Source organism: Heptranchias perlo, unplaced genomic scaffold (assembly GCF_035084215.1).
Source record: "Heptranchias perlo isolate sHepPer1 unplaced genomic scaffold, sHepPer1.hap1 HAP1_SCAFFOLD_125, whole genome shotgun sequence".
In the NCBI taxonomy this organism is placed as follows: Eukaryota; Metazoa; Chordata; class Chondrichthyes; order Hexanchiformes; family Hexanchidae; genus Heptranchias; species Heptranchias perlo.
In genome coordinates, this window is record NW_027138483.1 from 509,272 (window position 1) to 523,619 (window position 14,348).

Consider the following 14,348-nt stretch of genomic DNA (forward strand, 5'->3'; position numbering starts at 1 on the left):
TACAGCAGCACTGACACCCCGACTGCACAGTGTCACTGACTCCCGGTCTTACAGAGCCACTGAGTTCCGGTCTCGACAGAGTCACTGACATCCGGTCTGTACAGAGTCACTGACACCCGATCTGTGGAGAGCCACTGAATCCAGGTCTGCACAGGTTCACTGATTCCCGATCATACAGCGTCACTAACTCCGGTTGGACAGAGTCACTAACACTCGGTCTGCACAGAGTTACTGACTCCCGGTCTGTAAAGACTCACTGACTCCCGGTCTGGACAGAATCACTGACTCCCGGTCTGTACAGAGTAACTGACTTCCGGTCTATGCAGAGTCACTGCCTTCCGGTCTGCACAGAGTCACCGACTTCAAGTCCGTACAGAATCACCGACTCCCGGTCTACACAGAGCCATTGAGTCCCGGTCTGCACAGGGACACTGAATCCAGGTCTGTACAGAGTCACTGACACACGGTCTGTACAGAGCCACTAATTCCAGGTCTGTACAGATTCAATGACAAACTGTCTGTACAGGGACACTGACTCCAGGTCCGTACAGAGTCAGTGACTCCCGGTCCTACAGAGTCACTGACTCCCGGTCTGTACAGATTCACTGACTCTCGGTATGTACAGATTCACTGACTCCCTGTCTGGACAGAGTCACTGATTCCGGTCTGTACAGAGTCACGAACTCTTGGTGTCAGTGACTCAGTACAGACCGGAAGGCAGTTAATCTGCAGAGAGTCACTGACGCTCCGTCTGTACAAAGTCACTGACTCCCGTTCCGTACAGAGTCACTGACTCCAGGTCTGTACAGAATCACTGACTCACCGGCCTGTACAAAGTCACTGACTTCCGGTCTGTACAGAGTCACTGACACCCGATCTTTACAGAGCCATTGACTCCAGGTCTGTGCAGATTCACTAACTCATTGTCTGTACAGAGTCACTGATTCCTGATCGATGAAGACTCGCTGACACCCGGTCTGCACAGAGCCACTGACTCCAGATCTGCGCAGATTCACTAAATCACTGTCTGTACAGAGTCACTGATTCCGGTCTGTACAGAGTCACCGACTTCCGGTCGGTACAGAATCACTGACTCCCGCTCTGTACAGAGTCGCTGACTCCAGGTCTGTACATAATCAATGATTCCGAACTGCACAGAGTCGCTGACTCCCGGCCTGTACACAGCAACTGACTCCCGTTCTGTGCAGAGTCGCTGACTCCAGGTCTGTGCAGCAGCACTGACACCCCGACTGCACAGTGTCACTGACTCCCGGTCTGTACAGACTGACAGACTCCGGGTCTCTACGGAGTCACTGACGCCCGGTCTGTACAGAGTTACTGACTCCCTGTCTTACAGAGCCACTGAGTTCCGGTCTCGACAGAGTCACTGACATCCGGTCTGTACAGAGTCACTGACACCCGATCTGTGGAGAGCCACTGAATCCAGGTCTGCACAGGTTCCCTGATTGCCGGTCATACAGCGTCACTGACTCCGGTTGGACAGAGTCACTCACACTCGGTCTGCACAGAGTTACTGACTCCCGGTCTGTAAAGACTCACTGACTCCCGATCTGGACAGAATCACTGACTCCCGGTCTGTACAGAGTAACTGACTTCCGGTCTATGCAGAGTCACTGCCTTCCGGTCTGCACAGAGTCACCGACTTCAAGTCCGTACAGAATCACCGACTCCCGGTCTACACAGAGCCATTGAGTCCCGGTCTGCACAGGGACACTGAATCCGGGTCTGTACAGAGTCACTGACACACGGTCTGTACAGAGCCACTAATTCCAGGTCTGTACAGATTCACTGACAAACTGTCTGTACAGGGACACTGACTCCAGGTCCGTACAGAGTCAGTGACTCCCGGTCCTACAGAGTCACTGACTCCCGGTCTGTACAGATTCACTGACTCTCGGTATGTACAGATTCACTGACTCCCTGTCTGGACAGAGTCACTGATTCCGGTCTGTACAGAGTCACGAACTCTTGGTGTCAGTGACTCAGTACAGACCGGAAGGCAGTTACTCTGCAGAGAGTCACTGACGCTCCGTCTGTACAAAGTCACTGACTCCCGTTCCGTACAGAGTCACTGACTCCAGGTCTGTACAGAATCACTGACTCACCGGCCTGTACAAAGTCACTGACTTCCGGTCCGTACAGAGTCACTGACACCCGATCTTTACAGAGCCATTGACTCCAGGTCTGTGCAGATTCACTAACTGTCTGTACAGAGTCACTGATTCCTGATCGATGAAGACTCGCTGACACCCGGTCTGCACAGAGCCACTGACTCCAGATCTGCGCAGATTCACTAAATCACTGTCTGTACAGAGTCACTGATTCCGGTCTGTACAGAGTCACCGACTTCCGGTCGGTACAGAATCACTGACTCCCGCTCTGCACAGAGTCGCTGACTCTCGGCCCGTACACAGTAACTGACTCCCGTTCTGTGCAGTGTCGCTGACTACAGGTCTGTACAGCAGCACTGACACCCCGACTGCACAGTGTCACTGACTCCCGGTCTGTACAGACTGACAGACTCCGGGTCTCTACGGAGTCACTGACGCCCGGTCTGTACAGAGTTACTGACTCCCTGTCTTACAGAGCCACTGAGTTCCGGTCTCGACAGAGTCACTGACATCCGGTATGTACAGAGTCACTGACACCCGATCTGTAGAGAGCCACTGAATCCAGGTCTGCACAGGTTCACTGACTTAATGTCTGAAAAGAGTCACTGATTCCGGCCCATACAGAGTCACGGACTCCCGGACTGTAGCGATTCACTGATTCCCTGTCTGTACAGAATCACTGATTCCGGTCTGTACAGAGTCACTGACACTAATTATTCAGACTCCGACCAGCGCGAATAAATTCTTCGAGCTGGACGTGATTTGAAATCGCAATTTTTTGATTTAGAGTCAGATACGCTACCGTTGCGCCACGATCTCTGATAAAAGAAAGGTGGATGTTTACCTTTATGAAATTTCCTCATACACCGTTTCATTTATTTCAGATGAACAAATCCCAGCCCACTCCCACCGAGTGTCAGGCAGCCTCAGAAGCAGCCTTCACCTGTCCGCGGCAGCATGAATGCAGCAAATCCAATTACACACACCCGGCACCCAGAATTATCACATCACAGGAAAAGAACTGCTCAAAATGCATAACAGGACGGGCAGCATCTGAAAAAACGTTGAGACTTTCGGTGTGTGGACTTTGTACAGGACTGCTAACAGGACGGTGTGAAAATGTGAACTATGGGTGTGTATAAATGGATGTCATGCTTCTTTATAATGTGAGTGTTTATGTCATGTGTGCCATTTATAAATTTATTTTGATTTTTTTTATACAATGATATGTCTTGTTATAAATATACATATTGCATCTGTGACACGTATAAATGCATTTGGGTATATCTGTGTGGTGGTTGTCATTATGCCTGTGTGTATCTGTGTTATGTATTTGTGTGTAATTGAAAAATAAGACATAGATAATTAAACATCCAGAAAATACATTTACAATATATACACCCCACTAAATGAATAAATAATACAGATACATGGAAATACATTTGTAAGCAGCGGTCATGAAATGCATTTGCATCGAACAAATCAGAAATATATTTTTAATCTCACACGTCAGCAGCCCAGTATATTTATAACTATGGCAAACTGAAGTTGTAACGTTCCCTGGTGGTCTAGTAGTTAGGATTCGGTGTTCTTATTATCTTAGCCTGGGTTCGATTCTTGATGAAGAAATTTGCTTTTACAAAACAGTTCACTTAATTACACAAAATAATTCAATTCTCTGACACGCCGAATGATTCTTTTAGTTACCATTAATAAACCCACAACTTTCTGTTTCGCACTGAACGAAATGCTAACAAGTCTGCCGAGTGACTGTCGAATCTACGCTAACCTTTCTGACTTTCATCCCTTCTCATTTTACGCACTTGATTTTCGGAGTCTGCTGAAAAGTGCTCAGTGGTTATGAGACCCGGAATCTGGTGCAGCCGTTGTTGAATGTGAAAGGATTGCTACCCATTTTGTACGAGAGAAAGCTCGCGCCTGGAAGTTTGTGAGGAGCAAGTTCCAGCAAATTGTTTCTGACCCGGGGATTTTTCACGTGTGAGGCCAACATGATAACCATTACACCACGAAAACATCCACTTAGTCCAGCCCAGGTCAGATGGAAGTGTTTAGGGAGAAAGTGAACTGCTCACTCCCACTTCTGGGGGATGTCCCAAAGCGTTTAATAGAGATGTAATCAAAAACATAGAATGAAAGGAGGCCATTCGGTCCATCGTGCCAGTGCCAGCTCTTTAAATTAAATGGTGCAATTTTAAAGGGGTGCAGGAACAGAGAGACCCGGGGGTGTACGTACACAAATCTTTGAAGGTGGCAGGACAAGTTGAATAGATTGTAAAAAAAAAGTATTCGGAGTCGTTGACTTTATAAATAGTGGCATAGAGTACAAAAGCAACTAACTTATGCTAAACCTTCATAGATCACTGGTTAGGCGTGGGCTGGCCACCACACAATTCTGCCCACCACACTTTAGGAAGGATGTCAAGGCCTGAGAGAAGATGCAGAAAATATTCACCAGATTGGTTCCAGGGATGAGGGATTCAGTTACGTGGATAGACTGGAGGAGCTGGTGTTGTTCTCCTTAGAGCAGAGAAGGTAAAGAGGAGATTTGATGGACGTGTTCAAAATCATGACGCGTTAAGATAAAGTTAATAAAGAGAAATTGTTCCCATTGGCGGAAGGGTCGAGAACAAGAGGGCACAGATTTAACGTGATTGGCCAAAGAACCAAAGGGGACATGAGGGAAAAGGTTTTCATGCAGCCAGTAATTGTGGTCTGGAATGCGATGTCTTTCAGGCGTGATGGAAGCAGATTCAATTGTGGCTTTCAAAAAGGAATTCGATAAATAATTGAAGGGAAAGAAATTGCTGAGCTGTAACAATTCTGTCACTGTTGACAGAGAGAGAAAGAGAGAGTGAGACAGAGACAGAGAGAGATTGACCCAGGGGGATATAGACAGGGGGAGAGAGAGACAGACACAGCGAGAGAGAGAGAGAGAGAGATGGAGCCAGAGAGAGAGAGATGGTGAGAAAGAAAGAGGCACAGTGAGCGAGACAGGGGCAGAGGGATGTCCAGCAGAGGCGACAGAGGGGCATTCTGGGAGAAGTCGGCTCAGTAACCTGCACTGAACAGTGGGTATCAGAAGACGCCCTTCAGTGAGGACTATCAGAAGGAAAAGCGTCCAGCAGAGGCGACAGAGGGGTATTCTGGGAGAAGTCTGCTCAGTCACCTCCACTGAACAGTGGTCGCAGAAGAAGCCCTTCAGTGACGACGACCAGGAGAAAAAGCATTCGACGGTGGAGACGGAGGGGCATTCAGGGAGAAGTCGGCTCAGTCACCTCCACTAAACAGCGGGTCGCAGGAGAAGCCCTTCAGTGAGGACGATCAGAAGTAAAAGCGTCCAGCAGAGGCGACAGAGGGGCATTCTGGGAGAAGTCGGCTCAGTCACCTCCACTGAACAGTGGTCGCAGAAGAAGCCCTTCAGTGACGACTATCAGGAGGAAAAGCGTCCAGCAGACGCTGCAGAGGGGCATTCTTGGAGAAGTCGGCTCAGTTATCTCCACTGAACAGTGGGTAGCAGAAGAAGCCCTTCAGTGACGACTATCAGGAGGAAAAGCGTCTAGCAGAGCGGCATTCTGGGAGAAGTCGGCTCAGTCACCTCCACTGAACAGTGGGTAGCAGAAGAAGCCCTTCAGTGACGACTATCAGGAGGAAAACCGTCCAGCAGAGGCGACAGACGGGCATCCTGGGAGATGTCGGCTCAGTCACCTCCACTAAACAGTGGGTAGCAGAAGAAGCCCTTCAGTGGCGACTACCAGGAGGGCAAGCATCCGGCGGAGGGACATTCTGGGAGAAGTCGGCTCAGTCATGTCCACTGAACGGTGGGTTGCAGAAGAAGCGCTTCAGTGACGACGACCAGGAGGGAAAGCATCCGGCGGAGGGACATTCTGGGAGAAGTCGGCTCAGTCACCTCCACTGAACAGTGGGTAGCAGAAGAAGCCCTTCAGTGACGACGATCAGGAGGAAATGTGTCCAGCAGAGGCTACAGAGGGGCATTCTGGGAGAAGTCGGCTCAGTCACCTCCACTGAACAGTGGGTAGCCGAAGAAGCCCTTCAGTGACGACGATCAGGAGGAAATGCGTCCAGCAGAGGGGCATTCTGGGAGATGTCGGCCCAGTCACCTCCAGTGAACAGTGGGAAGCAGAAGAAACCGTTCAATGACGACGACGAAGAGGGAAATCATCCGGCGGTGGAGCATTCTGGGAGAAGTAGGTTTCGTCTCCGCTGCTGAACAGTGGGTCGCAGAAGGAGCCCTTCTGTGACGACCACCAGGAGGAAAAGCGTCCAGCAGAGGGGCATTCTGGGAGAAGTCTGCTCAGTCACCTCCACTGAAAAGTGGGGAGCAGAAAAAGCCTTTCAGTGACGACGACCAGGAAGAAAAGCATCCAGCAGAGGCGACAGAGGGGCAATTTGGGAGAAGTCGGCTCAGTCACCTCCACTGAACAGTGGGGAGCAGAAGAAGCCATTTGGAGACGACTGCCAGGAGGAAAAGCTACCAGCAGAGGGGTATTCTGGGAGAAGTTGGCTTAGTCACCTCGACTGAAACGTGGGTAGCAGAAGAAGCCCTTCAGTGACGGCTACCAGAAGAGAAAGCATCCGCTGGAGGGGCATTGTGGGAGAAGACGGCTCAGTCACCTCCACTGAACAGTGGGTTGCAGAAGAAGCCCTTCAGAGACGACGACAAGGAGGAAAAGCGTCCAGCAGAGGGGCATTCTGGGAGAAGTCGGCTCAGTCACCTCCACTGAACAGTGGGTAGCAGAAGGTGCCTTTCAGTGACGACGAACAGGAGGAAAAGCATCCAGCAGAGGCGACAGAGGGGTATTCTGGGAGAAGTCGGCTCCGTCACCTCCATTGAACAGTGGGTAACAGAAGAAGATTTTCAGTGAGGACGACTAGGAGGAAACGCATCCAGCAGAGTTGACAGAGGGGAATTCATAAGAACATAAGAAATTGGAGCAGGAGTAGGCCAATCGGCCCCTCGAGCCTGCTCCGCCATTCAATAAGATCATGGCTGATCTGATCCCAACCACAAATCTAAAGAACACAAGAAGTCGGAGCAGGACCCGGCCACATAGCCCCTGGGCCCTCTCCGCCACCCACAGGGCATTGACCGATCCGAACTCAGCTTCATGTCCAATTTCCTGCCCGCTCCCCATAACCCCTAATTCCCTTTACTTCTAGGAAACTGTCTATTTCTGTTTTAAATTTATCTAATGATGTAGCTTCCACAGCTTCCTGGGGCAGCAAATTCCACAGACCGACCACCCTCTGAGTGAAGAAGTTTCTCCTCATCTCAGTTTTGAAAGAGCAGCCCCTTATTCTAAGATTATGCCCCCTAGTTCTAGTTTCACCCATCTTTGGGAACATCCTTACTGCATCCACCCGATCAAGACCCTTCACAATCTTATATGTTTCAATAAGATCGCCTCTCATTCTTCTGAACTCCAATGAGTAGAGTCCCAATCTACTCAACCTCTCCTCATATGTCCGCCCCCTCATCCCCGGGATTAACCGAGTGAACCTTCTTTGTACTGCCTCGAGAGCAAGTATGTCTTTTCTTAAGTATGGAGACCAAAACTGTATGCAGTATTCCAGGTGCGGTCTCACCAATACCTTATATAACTGCAGCAATACCTCCTTGTTTTTATATTCTATCCCCCTAGCAATAAAAGCCAACATTCCGTTGGCTTTCTTGATCACCTGCTGCACCTGCATACCAACTTTTTGATTTTCTTGCACTAGGACCCCCAGATCCCTTTGTACTGCAGTACTTTCCAGTCTCTCGCCATTAAGAAAATAACTTGCTCTCTGATTTTTCCTGCCAAAGTGCATAACCTCACATTTTCCAATATTATATTGCATCTGCCAAATCTCCGCCCACTCACCCAGCCTGTCTATATCCCCTTGCAGGTTTTTATGTCCTCCTCACTCTCTACTTTCCCTCCCATCTTTGTATCATCTGCAAATTTTGATATGTTGCACTCGGTCCCCTCCTCCAAATCGTTAATATAGATTGTAAAGAGTTGGGGACCCAGCACCGACCCCTGTGGAACACCACTGGTTACTGGTTGCCAGTCCGAAAATGAACCATTTATCCCAACTCTCTGCTTCCTGTTCGATAACCAATCCTCCACCCATGCCAGAATATTACCCCCAATCCCGTGATTTTTTATCTTAAGTAATAATCTTTTATGTGGCACCTTGTCGAATGCCTTCTGGAAGTCTAAATACACTACGTCCACTGGTTCCCCTTTATCCACCCTATACGTTATATCCTCGAAGAACTCAAGCAAATTTGTCAGACATGACTTCCCCTTCATAAAGCCATGCTGACTTTGTCCTATTAAATTATGCTTATCTAAATGTTCCGTTACTGTCTCCTTAATAATAGACTCCAAAATTTTACCCACCACAGATGTTAAGCTAACTGGCCTATAATTTCCAGCCTTCTGCCTACTACCCTTTTTAAATAACGGTGTTACATTAGCAGTTTTCCAATCTGCCGGGACCTCTCCTGAGTCCAGGGAATTTTGGAAAACTATCACCAAAGCATCCACAATCCCTACTGCCACTTCCCTCAAGACCCTAGGATGGAAGCCATCAGGTCCAGGGGATTTATCCGCCTTGAGTCCCATTATTTTACTGAGTACCATCTCCTGAGTGATTTTAATCGTATTTAGCTCCTCCCCCCCGAGAGTCCCCTGTTTGTCCAGTGTTGGGATATTCTTAGTGCCCTCTACTGTAAAGACTGAAACAAAATATTTGTTCAGCATTTTTGCCATCTCCATGTTTCCCACCATTAATTTCCCGGTCTCATCCTCTAAGGGACCTATGTTTGCCTTAGCCACCCTTTTTCTTTTTATATAACTATAGAAACTCTTGCTATCTGTTTTTATATTTTTTGCTAATTTCTTTTCATAATCTAACTTCCCTTTCTTAATCAATCCTTTAGTTACTTTTTGCTGTCTTTTGAAGAATTCCCAATCTTCTATCCTCCCACTAAGTTTGGCTACCTTATATGTCCTTGTTTTTAGTCGGATACTATCCTTGATTTCTTTACTTAGCCACGGATGGCTGTCATTTCTTTTACACCCTTTTTTCCTCAGTGGAATATATTTATTTTGAAAGTTGTAAAATAACTCCCTAAATGAACACCACTGCTCATGTACCGTCTTACCCTTTAATCTATTTTCCCAGTCCACTTTAATCAATTCCGCTCTCATACCATCATAGTCTCCTTTATTCAAGCTCAGTACGCTTGTTTGAGAATCAACCTTCTCACCCTCTAATTGGATATGGAATTCAACCATGTTGTGGTCGCTCGTTCCAAGGGGATCCTTAACTAGGACATTATTAATTAATCCTGACTCATTACACAGGACCAGGTCCAAGGTTGCCTGCCCCCTTGTAGGATCAGTTACATACTGCTCAAGAAATCCATCCCTGATGCACTCAATGAACTCGTCCTCAAGGCTGCTCTGCCCAATTTGATTTGTCCAGTTAATATGATAATTAAAATCCCCCATAATTATGGCTGTTCCCTTATTACATGCCCCGACTATCTCCTGATTAATACTTCTTCCAGCAGAGTTGCAACTATTAGGAGGCCTATACACTACGCCCACTAATGTTTTTTTTCCCTTATTATTCCTTATCTCCACCCAAACTGTTTCATTATCTTGATGCTTTGTCCCAATATCATTTCTCTGTATTACAGTGATTCCTTCCTTTATTAACATAGCCACCCCACCTCCCCTTCCTTCCTGCCTGTCCTTCCTGATTGTTAAATACCCTGGCATATTTAATTCCCAGTCGTTGTCACCCTGCAGCCATGTTTCTGTAATGGCCACAAGATCATACCCATACGTAGTTATTTGTGCCGTTAACTCGTCCATTTTATTACGAATGCTACGTGCATTCAGATAAAGAACTTTCAAATCTGTTTTGTGACGCTTAGTTCCTGCTTTTTCCTTTTTTAACACTTTACCTATTACTCCATACCTTCTGTCCCTTCCTGTTACGCTTTCCTCTCTCTCCCTGCTCAGGTTCCCAACCCCCTGCCACTTTAGTTTAAACCCTCCCCAACAGCACTAGCAAACACTCCTCCTAGGACAGCGGTCCCGGCCCTGCCCAGGTGCAGACCATCCGGTTTGTACTGGTCCCACCTCCCCCAGAACCGTTTCCAGTGTCCCAGGAATTTGAATCCCTCCCCCTTGCACCATTCCTCTAGCCACGTATTCATTTAAAATATCCTCCTATTTCTACTCTGACTAGCACGTGGCACTGGCAGCAATCCTGAGATTACTACCTTTGAGGTCCTATTTTTTAATTTACCTCCTAACTCCCTATATTCTGCTTTTAGGACCTCATCCCCTTTTTTACCTATATCGTTGGTGCCTATGTGCACCACGACAGCTGGCTGTTCGCCCTCCCCCTCCAAAATGTTCTGTAGCCGCTCCGAGACATCCTTGATCCTTGCACCAGGGAGGCAACACACCATCCTGGAGTCTCGGTTGCGGCCGCAGAAACGCCTGTCTATTCCCCTTACAATTGAGTCCCCTATCACTATAGCTCTGCCACTCTTTTTCCTCCCAGCCTGTGCAGCAGAGCTACCCGTGGTGCCAGGAAGTTGGCTGCTGCTGCCTTCCCCTGATAAGTCATCCCCCCCAACAGCATCCAAAGTGGCATATCTGTTTGAGAGGGGAATGGCCACAGGGGACCCCTGCACTACCTGCCTGCATCTCTTACTCTTCCTGGTGGTCACCCATTCACTTCCTGCCTGTATACCCTTTACCTGCGGTGTGACCAACTCGCTAAACGTGCTATCCACGAGTTTCTCTGCATCGCGAATGCTCCACAGTGAGTCCACCCGCAGCTCCAGCTCCGAGATACGATCGGTCAGTAGCTGCAGGTGGACACACTTCCCGCACACATGGTCGGCAGGGACACTGGTAGTGTCCATGACTTCCGGGAGATGTCGTCTCAGTCACCTCCACTGAACAGTGGGAAGCAGAAGAAGCCCTTCAGTGACGACGACAAAGTGGTAAAGCATCCGGCGGAGGAGCATTGTGGGAGAAGTTGGCTCAGTCACATCCACTGAACAGTGGGTAGCAGAAGAAGCCCTGCAGTGACGACTACCAGAAGGAAAAAGCATCCGACGGTGGAGACGGACGGGCATTCAAGGAGATGTCGGCTCAGTCACCTCCACTGAACAGTGGGTAGCAGAAGGAGCCCTTTTGTGACGACTACCGGGAGGAAAACCGCCCAGCAGAGGTGACAGAGGGGCATACTGGGAGATGTCGGCTCAGTCACCTCCAGTGAACAGTGGGAAGCAGAAGAAGCCCTTCAGTGACGACGACGAAGAGGGAAAGCATCCGGCGGGGGGGGGGCATTCTGGGAGAAGTCGGCTTCGTCACCGCCACTGAACAATGGGTTGCAGAAGAAGACTTTCAGTGACGACGACCAGGAGGAAAAGCTTCCAGCAGAGGCGACAGAGGGGTATTCTGGGAGAAGTTGGCTCAGTCACCTCGACTGAAACGTGGGTGGCAGAAGAAGCCCTTTTGTGACGACTACCGGAAGGAAAACCGTCCAGCAGAGGCGACAGACGGGGAATTTTGGGAGATGTCGGCTCCGTCACCTCCACTGAACAATGGGTAGCAGAAAAAACCGTTCAATGACGGCTACGAGGAGGGAAAGCATCCGGCGGAGGGGCATTCTGTGAGATGTCGGCTCAGTCACTTCCACTGAACAGGGGGTAGCAGAAAAAACCCTTCACTGACGATAATCAGGAGGAAAGGCGTCCAGCAGAGGGGCATTGTGGGAGAAGTTGGCTCAGTCACATCCACTGAACAGTGGGTAGCAGAAGAAGCCCTGCAGTGACGACTACCAGGAGGATAAGCATCCGACGGTGGAGACAGAGGGGCATTCAAGGGGATGTCGGCTCAGTCACCTCCACTGAACAGTGGTTATCAGAAGGAGCCCTTTTGTGACGACTACCGGGAGGAAAACCGTCCAGCAGAGGTGACAGAGGGGCATTCTGGGTGATGTCGGCTCCGTCACCTCCACTGAACAGTGGATACCAGAAGAAGCCCTTCAGTGACAACTACCAGGAGGGAAAGCGACCAGAAGAGGCGACAGAGGGGCATTCTGGGAGAAGTCGACTAAGTCACCTCCACTGAACAGTGGGTAGCAGAAGAACCCTTCAGTGACGACAACCAAGAGGATAAGCGTCGAGCAGAGGGCCATTCTGGGAGAAGTCGGCTCAGTCACCTGCACTGAACAGTCGGTAGCAGAAGAAGCCTTTCAGTGACGATTACCAGGAGGGAAAGCATCCGGCGTCTGGGCATTCTGGGATAGATTGTCTCACTCACCTCCCCTGAACGGTTAGAAGCAGAAGAAGCCCTTCAGTGACGACTACCAGGAGGAAAAGCGTCCAACAGAGGCGACAGAGGGGCATTCTAGGAAAAGTCGGCTCAGTCACCTTCACTGAACAGTGGATACGAGAAAAAGCCCTTCAGTGACGAAGAGGAAAAGCGTCCAGCAGAGGGGCATTCTGGGAGAAGTTTGCTCAGTCACATGCACTGAACAGTGGGTAGCAGAAGGAGCACTTTTGTGACGACGACCAGGAGGGAAAGCGTCCAGCAGAGGCGACAAGAGGGACATTCTGAGTGAAGTAGGCTCAGTGACCTCCAATGAACAGCGGCTAGCAGAAGAACCCCTTCAGTGACAACTATCAGGAGGAAAAATGTCCAGCAGAGGCGACAGAGGGGCTTTCTGGGAGGAGTCGGCTCAGTCACCTCCACTGAACAGTGGATACGAGAAGAACCCCTTCAGTGACGAAGAGGAAAAGTGTCCAGCAGAGGGGCATTCTGGGAGAAGTTTGCTCAGTCAACTCCACTGAACAGTGGCTAGCAGAAGAAGCCCTTCAGTGACGACTGCCAGGAGGAAAAGCGTCCAGCAGAGGCGACAGACGGGAATTCCGGGAGAAGTAGGCTCAGTGACCCTCCAATGAACAGCGGGTAGCAGAAGAACCCCTTCATTGACAACTATCAGGAGGAAAAGTGTCCAGCAGAGGCAACAGAGGGGCTTTCTGGGAGGAGTCGGCTCAGTCACCTCCACTGAACAGTGGGTAGCAGAACAAGCCCTTCAGTGACGACGACCAGGAGGGAAAGCATCCGGCGGAGGGGCATTCTGGGAATAGTCTGCTCATTCGGCTCAGTCACCTCCACTGAATGGTAGGTAGCAGAAGAAGCCCTTCAGTGACGACTACCAGGAGGGAAAGCATCCGGCGGAGGGGCATTCTCGGAGAAGTCGGCTCAGTCACCTCCAGTGAAAAGTGGGAAGCAGAAGAAGCCATTCAGTGACGACTACCAGGAAGAAAGGCGTCCAGCAGAGGCGACAGAGGGGCATTCTGGGAGAAGTCTGCTCAGTCACCTCCACTGAACAGTGGGTAGCAGAAGAAGCCCTTCAGAGACGACGACCAGGAGGAAAAGCGTCGAGCAGAGGGGCATTCTGGGAGAAGTCGGCTCAGTAACCTCCGCTGAACAGTAAGTAGCAGAAGAAGCCTTTCAGTGATGACTACCAGGAGGGAAAGCATCCGGCGCCCGGCCATTCTGGGATCGATTGTCTCACTCATCTCCCCTGTCCGGTCGGAAGCAGAAGAAGCCCTTCAGTGACGACTACCAGCAAGAAATGCGTCCAGCAGAGGCGACAGAGGGGCATTCTGGGAGACGTCTGCTCTGTCACCTCCACTGAACAGTGGGTAGCAGAAGTCCTTCAGTGACGGCTACTAGGAGGGAAAGCGTCCAGCAGAGGCGACAGAGGGGCATTCTGGGAGAAGTCGGCTCAGTCACCTGCACTGAACAGTGCGTAGCAGAAGTCCTTCAGTGACGGCGACTAGGAGGGAAAGTGTCCAGCAGAGGCGACAGAGGGGCATTCTGGGTGATGTCGGCTCCATCACCTCCACTGAACAGTGGATACCAGAAAGAAGCCCTTCAGTGACAACTACCAGGAGGGAAAGCGACCAGAAGAGGCGACAGAGGGGCATTCTGGGAGAAGTCGACTAAGTCACCTCCACTGAACAGTGGGTAGCAGAAGAACCCTTCAGTGACGACAACCAAGAGGATAAGCGTCGAGCAGAGGGGCATTCTGGGAGAAGTCGGCTCAGTCACCTGCACTGAACAGTCGGTAGCAGAAGAA